Raw genomic sequence first — 7,601 nt, 5'->3', positions numbered from 1 at the left:
ATTTAATTATTGGAGCTATTTGTTTTCTTTGCTGGTGTTTTGGGGGTAAGGCTTTTCAGGATGATGAGCCTTAGTTGTTACTCATAGCGTAGATTTTTTTTCTGTTGAAATCTGAATGAGGGCAAACTTCGTTATTATTATAATATTAAAGGCAATGGAATTTCAATCAAGACTGAATCATATTGGCATTGTGTGGGTCCCCTGCTTTTATAAAGAAATTGGGTAAAATTTGTGAATTTGCTGGAATTTCTTAACAAGACTTTGAGGGCAGGAGCAAAGATTTCAGTACAAATTCCAACTAGAGAGAACCAAAACAACAGCTTACCTACATGCATTTGACACATTGACAGTTCCAATAGCACAAGGTAACCTTTCTCCCTAACATGCCAGGGCTCCCTTTATTGCAGTCCTTTGTGGCACAAAACCAGTGTTCTGCATCCAGTGCATTGTTTTGGAGAGCAAAACCACAAAGAGCAAAAGAAATAAGTCATTAATGAGCCGAGCAGAGGTGTGCAGTGATAACCAGCCTCCTCCAAAGCAAAGACCCAACCAGCATGGTGCTGAAGCCATGTCTGCCCCCCTGTCAGCTTGGTGTTTTTCTTTTTTTTTCCTTCCCAGTATTTTGAGCAAAAGGGAGAGGCTATAGGGAGGCAAGCATGAGAAGGCAGGAGATTCATATGATGCTTCATTTCTCAATAAGAGCAAAACAAGAAGGGCGAATTTGCTTTTCAGGGTGCTTTCCTCAATACTACCCTCTAGCTGATTTCATATTCAAAGATTGAAAACCTTGTTCCAATTTTCACTCTGCCCATGCAGACACTGCTGCCAAAAAAGAAGGCACTGAAGCAAATGAATTAAAAAATGTTGTGTTGTGTATCTTACATGTATCTGCTGATGGTCGCCAAGGAGGAGTTTTACAGCCTGAAGAAAAAATTGGATCTTTCAGCAAATACCATTCTTCTCGTTTCATATGTAGCATCTTTGAAAAGTGGAGTTCACTCCAGTTAAACCAAAACTCATTTCTCTATGATTCACCTAATTAAACTGATGAAGTTAAGGTCAGATCTGTTAGTGAGATGAAATAATAATAGCTACAAGAAAAATCTTTCCACGCCACATACTGAGTGGGTGCAAATCAGACAGAGCAGTAATTGACAGCCGTGTCAACAGGTAAACGTGAAAGGATTTCCAAATCAACATCTGCATTTCCTTTTGTACATTGCTCATAAAAAGAGCTTAAAACAGTGAAGCCTCTTGATGGAAGACTAACACCAGCTGGGAATAAGTAAAGAGGAAATCAATGCTCAACTGAGCAAGTTTAAAAGGAGATCCAATTGCTACCATGCTACAGGATTATTTTAATGTTTTTAAATTAAGAGATTACTGGAAATTAACGTGAGATCATTAGTCATGTGTGATCAGTATTTTTGAATGAATTGTGTTTAGTTAAAAGCTGAATTTCCTGTGATGCTTTCTGCAAAAAGAGGAAAGATAAAAGGTTGGAAAGTCTTTCTGGTGCTAATTTTAAGTTAGTACAATTTTGGCGTAACGTATTATCCATCTCTGTAAAGGACTTCCTTTTATCCCCATCAAATACTGAAGACCACACCAAGCTTGGGTATCGCAGCAGAAACAATTATGCTATGCTGTGCTATGCTTACTGAAGTGTTGTGTGTTTGGTTCTGAGAGAAATACGAGCGCTGCATCAGCGTTTGGAACAAATACAGCTCTTCAGTAAGGGTTTCCATGACGGGTGATGGATAGGAAGAGACCTGTTGTCAGCTGTTTCCAAGCTGCTGCATTATCTGGTCATGTAAGTGATTACTATGGAGGTACTTAGCATCCTGTTGTGTTATTTTAGTTGCTGTATTTCCATCATCTGACCTCAGAAATGGTCCAGTATTTTTGTGCTCAAAAATTTACTTATTACTACATTCTAATACACCAAAAGATGAAGACAGAAGGGTCTATAGGATTTAATTTTATGGTCACCCATTTCACAAAGTAATAATAAGCAGTATCACAGAGGCAAGGCTCAAGGGCTGCCACTTGGCTTGGAGCTTCCAATGACCAGGTGCTGGTGTGATTTATTTACTGACTTGCCTGACTCTCTGCTCAGAGTGCTCACGATTGTTTTGGTGCTTAGCAGTTTCATTTGTACGGCTAACATGTCACAAATATTTTCAGGATGTGTTCTTAAGATAGACAGGAGAACCTGTAAATGTTGTAAGTATAATAAACTGTTCTCAGTCCAGATAGGTAGTTTTGACATATCTGACTTCTGACAAAGACGTATTGGTTCCTTTGATTTAGTTGGCAAGGGGACTGTTGTGTCAGCACAGAGCAAAAGCAGATCTCAAAAGGTTTCCCAAAACTAAAGCACTGCTAACTGAATGGGAGAGCTGCTCTTGTTTCTCTTACCCAGACTCTGGAAGGCTCAGAGATGCACGCAGCTATAGACTGATGGAGAGGTCAGTCTGGAAAGCTGTGCTCGTTTGATCTTTGACTGTTGTTTCTGTGCTGGGTATGGATTGTTGTTTATTTTAATCTAGTCAAGAAGACCGATCGTTCTCAACAAGGAAAAAAGGGACAAGGAGGGAAAATATCCTCTCCTGTGTTTTGAGCTATGAGTTTTTTCATGATGGGAATCCATATGTCAATGCCAAACCAGAAAAACTGTATTTTAGAAGTGTTGTTCTTAATGCACCTTAGTGTACCGGCATGCTACATCACAGATACAAATAGTCCAAAACTAAATAGTCTCACTTGCAGTAATGGGAAAATTTGCTTTGTTCACTGACCCTCAGAATTTCTCATTTCTCACTGGTGGTGTGATCGTGGGAAGGGGTTCAATGAGCTGAAGTACAGACGTCAGAATGGTATTAGCTCAAAACCCCATAAAGGTGGCTTAGGGAACATAAACAGGAGATAATTCCCAAAGGAATGCAACCATCCTGTCTGCTGTATATCCTTTCTCTTATTCTGTCTGTGCTGTTAAAAACATAAAGCAGAGCAAACATATGCTGAGAGATGCTGCCTGTTTATAAAGTAAACAGTAACAACAAGCAGAAAACAAGAGAAATGAAGAACATGATTTGCACACTAATTAAGTTGTCTTCCCTCGGAAAGTGGTGAAAATAAGATGGTGCTGGGTTTTTATAAGTATGACCAAAGCTTCAATTTTTCCACTTATTTGCAATATCTTTGTATGACCATTGGAGATGTAGTCACAGCTTTTAATGTTGGTATCTAAATTGGAAAATTAGATTCCTGTGAACAGAGAGTTCCTCCAACAGAGGCAGCATTGGCATAAGTTTGAGAAAGTCTAATTTAAATTTGAAATCAGCCTTTGATTAACAAACTAAAGTGGAAGACTTGCTTGTGGATATTGATGATGATACTACAAGCCAGTCTGTAGATTGAGGCGAGCTTGTGCAAAGCTCTCATTCGTGAGGGTCAACCTGGGCTCAGCTGATGTGTCAGGAGGGTTAGAGAAGGAATTTTTGTTCATCTGTTTTCTTCATTCCAATTACAAATATCAGCAATGCTGGAATTCACCTTTGTCTACATGGGACTTAGCTCACTCCCCACTAGGTAGTGGAGTCAGTATGTCACAAAGGTTCATACGCAGTGTGTGTCATCAAAAATGAAAACCCCTGAAATACAGAAATGGCTAAGTGCTTATTTCAGCAAGATACCCTCTTTTAGATACAGCTTTCAATAAAAAATATTGCAGATAGTAGTTTAAATTCCACTGCTATTCTGAGTGTGTGCAGGGCAAAATGACAGAAGAGATCCAAGCTGTTATTGTCTGATTGTGAATATCAGACCATAAGAGTTGGGAGATACGAGAGATCCACACAGTTTTTTTTAAATTTTATTTTATTTTCCTTCTGTTGTGGTGGCTTCGTTCTTGCGGAGATATTGTTGAGGCACAACAGCTGAGATTCAAAATGGGGTGAAAAAAGACTTTGCAAAGGATTCCTAGAGAATGTGAATAGGAAGTGCCAACGGACACAACCCAGTTCAGACCCGTGCCCTCCCATTAGCGGATGGCAGTGAGCGGTCGGTGCATGCTGAGTAGCAAACGTTAGGAGAACCATTCATGCAGCTGTGGGCCTGCAGTGGTGTGCAGTTTGCATGTAATGCAGAATTAAGGGGGTCCAGATGACCCCAAAAGGTGCAGGAGGTTGGGGTTGGCAAACAGGTAGGGCTCGGCCCCTTCAGCTCCTCACTGCTGCATGCATGGCAGCAAGCGAACTGAGTGATCAGCAGCTGCAGGCAGGCTTGCAGCAGGAAAGGCAACCTGCAAGCATTTGGTGAGGAACATCACCGTGAGAAAGCAGCTAATTGCTGAGCATTTTTCAGATCTAAAAACAACCCCGAAACAAAGACAGCAGTGAGACAAACCACATACAGTTAAACAGAGAACACAACAAAGTAACTTACAGTGAGCATCAAGTGCTTCTACATGCTCAAATCAGCTGGATCAATCCAGAAAACACTGTGATCTTTTGTTCCTACGGGTTTCTTTTGCTGTTTCTTCCCCTTTATTTATCATCTGTAATTTAAAATAAAGGCAGGGAAGCAGGTAGCCCAAAAGAAGTAAAGGACACACATTCTTCACCCTTATTGCCTTTGGGACGTTGCACAGGGATCAATTTTTACTGTGATATTGAGTCAGATGTCAAGACGTGCATGTTTGAGAAGGGAAAGCTCTTTTCTGATGGGGATGGCTCAGATCTGCTCTTTTATGCTATTTTTTTTCCTTCGTTTTGAGGTAAAAGTGTAAAGCAGGTTTTAGTGTCCTGCTTCGCTCATATGGGCTTTAATGGTGTTAAACATAGTCATGGACTTTTCTGGGGGGGGACAATGAATCTCTCAAACCCCATATTTGAGGGAATCTGAAACTTTATGATCAGTTCCTTGATAAACACTCTTCCCTCTTGGGCTGAGCACTGGCACATCCCTCCAGCTCCCTGGTGGGAGATGCTTTGCAGAAGGCTCCTGGCAAGCTGAGTGCTGAGCTGGCACATAAGTGTTTTTTAGGATAGGTTTGGCAGATAATGGCTTTGATGGAAATGCCACTAGTTTGCACTCAGGGAGGCTGACTCCTTGGAGAAGTGCTCACAGGGGCAGGTGGGCAAATCAACACCAGTCCCCATTTTACAATTGAACAGTCTTGGGTGAGAGGCTTCTCCAGAGATCTCTTTGCTGTCTCATCGTATCCTCGCATGAAGAACAGGAAGAATGAGTGGTGCCAGATTCTGATAGAGAAGGGGCAGGAAAGAGAGAGATTTCCTTGCATATTTCAATGCAGCTGCTTGATAATCCTGAACTTCCCTCTTTTAATGTCTTTGCATGGGTCCACAGTGTCCTCTGCCTCTATAGATATAGGGCTTTTCTCACTCCTCAGCAAGAATTCATGTGTAGGCATGACTGATTTACTGTTTACTTCAGACTAACTTGAGCTGCGTACAGCAACTGCCAAATTGCCAATCAAACCTTTCCCATTTTGAGTGTCCTCATACCACCTCCTCTTTAGCAGCTCCCTGTTGTCAAACCCAGCAGACTACTGCCATTCCATGGCATCTTCCTGTCCCGGTGCATCTGATGAGAGCCCATTCCTATTTGCCATGAGCATTCTTAAAGAAAACAATGTTGAAAGGGAACAGTGCAGGTATTTAGAGAAGCAGCTCCCAGCTGCTCCCCTGGCTCGAAGGTTGAACCTCCTCTGGTAGCTGGCTCATTGCCCTGGGCCATTGCTCTACAGTTTTTGACTTCTGATGGGCGGATGCTCTAAATCTGTCAATACAAAGCACAAACAGAGCTTATTAATGGTCTAACTGGTATGTTTTTCATATGTAGTGCTATCAATCTTATGTTATACATGTGCATTATTGCTAGCAATTGTTTATATATTCTATAGCTACCACTCAGTGCTTTACACCACCTCACTTCACGCAGCTGTCTCATACACAATGGTCTTTATGCTGCATCTATCACATTTATATAGCTTGAGTGAGCTTGAGGCTCACTTTCTTTGTATGGTACTGAGCTGTAAAGGTACTTTTCTGTTTTCCGTAGTATACTGGTGTGCTTTGAATTATTCACTCAATTTCTGAGAAGCAGCATTAAGAACGTAATCTTCTGTTCATAAATCCATTGGAAGACTCTTAATAAATGTAAGCCTCAGTGGAACATCCCAGCATTGCAAAGGAAGGAGTAAGCATTTCCTTAGGGTTTCAAATGGTTCAGTTGTCTTTCCTTTGCAGAGCTAAATCCATTCTCTAGAAAACAAAAAATAAAAAATGAAGAAGAAAAATTAAAAAAAAAAAAGAAGAAAAAAAAATCCACTTAGCCGTTGAAAGATTTCAGTTATTCTTTTGTTCTTTTTCCTTTTAATGAATGACCAGCAGCTCCGTCACTACAGGAAGGTCTATTAAGCTTGCAGAATACACAAAAGCCAAACTCAGAATCATTCAGAATAGGAAGATTCAGCTGCTGGTTGTTTCTCTGCATAGAACAAAGAATTTCATGTCTTTGGATCTGTTTTTTTACACTCGTGGACTCATGGGCATGCAGCAGTAAGCAATGCATAGCCTGGCATCCACTGGATGTCTCACAGCAGCGACGGTGCAGCATTTGAATGCTCTATAGCATGTTTACACTGACTTTATTTTTTTCTGGCTTAGGCATGTAAAATGGCTCCTACGTTTACTTAAATATCATAAATACATTTGGGCCAAAGTGGTTTTGTTCTGTTTCTTCCCATGGGATATATCCAATTCAGGATATTATTTTCAGATAATGACTTAAACGGCAATATGCGTGTTCACACACTGCTAACACGACTGCCATAATAATATGATCCCTTTTAGGAAATTATGCATGCAGAATCAGCACGTTAATAACTGCTGTATAAAGCTAAAATTCAGAAGTGACAGTTAATAACTTATCTGTCAAATGTAGCCAACTGTCCTAGGGAAAAATAATTGTTTCAATTAAAAAAAAAAAAAAAAAAAAGTCAGCTATATTTTTATTTTTCCAACAGCTATATCAGTATTTGTCTTTATCTTTATTATTGGCAGGCTACTACCCTTCAACTAAAACCCTATCATTACAAGAATAAAGTTTATCTGTTATTCATAAGCTGCAGAGATGTTTTCCTCTGCTCTTTTTTCCCCTCTCTCTGCTCTTTCTAATGGCCTCTATAGAAATCTTTCATATAAAAATTTTTATTACTTTCTTTTTCCTTGACACAAGTATATTTTTCCCTGTATTTCTGTGCTGAAATTAATACAGTTCTATTTTTGTTCTTCCTTATCTGTGCATTAACAATAGACTGTGTCTTGCTCAAAATTCTCTCCGTGGCTCCATTCTAGCAAAAGTCTAAAAGACCTTCCAGCTCTCATTACTGAGAAGAGCAGATTGTACTTTGAAGGGGTTTTAGTTAGCTACCTGCAGCTGCATCTCTGTGACTCTGAATCAGTGGAATCTCCATGGGTGAGCTGTGTGAGGGCCATGCTGGGCTCTTCTCCCTGGAATAAGTCATGATCCAAGGTGAGATACCAGACAAATGGATCGCGTGTTTAATCTGA

The sequence above is a fragment of the Centrocercus urophasianus genome, unplaced genomic scaffold (assembly GCF_019232065.1).
Source record: "Centrocercus urophasianus isolate 14NV4802_14NV808 unplaced genomic scaffold, USGS_Curo_1.0 seq_22, whole genome shotgun sequence".
NCBI lineage: Eukaryota > Metazoa > Chordata > Aves > Galliformes > Phasianidae > Centrocercus > Centrocercus urophasianus.
Note: the sequence above shows the minus strand (reverse complement) of the source record.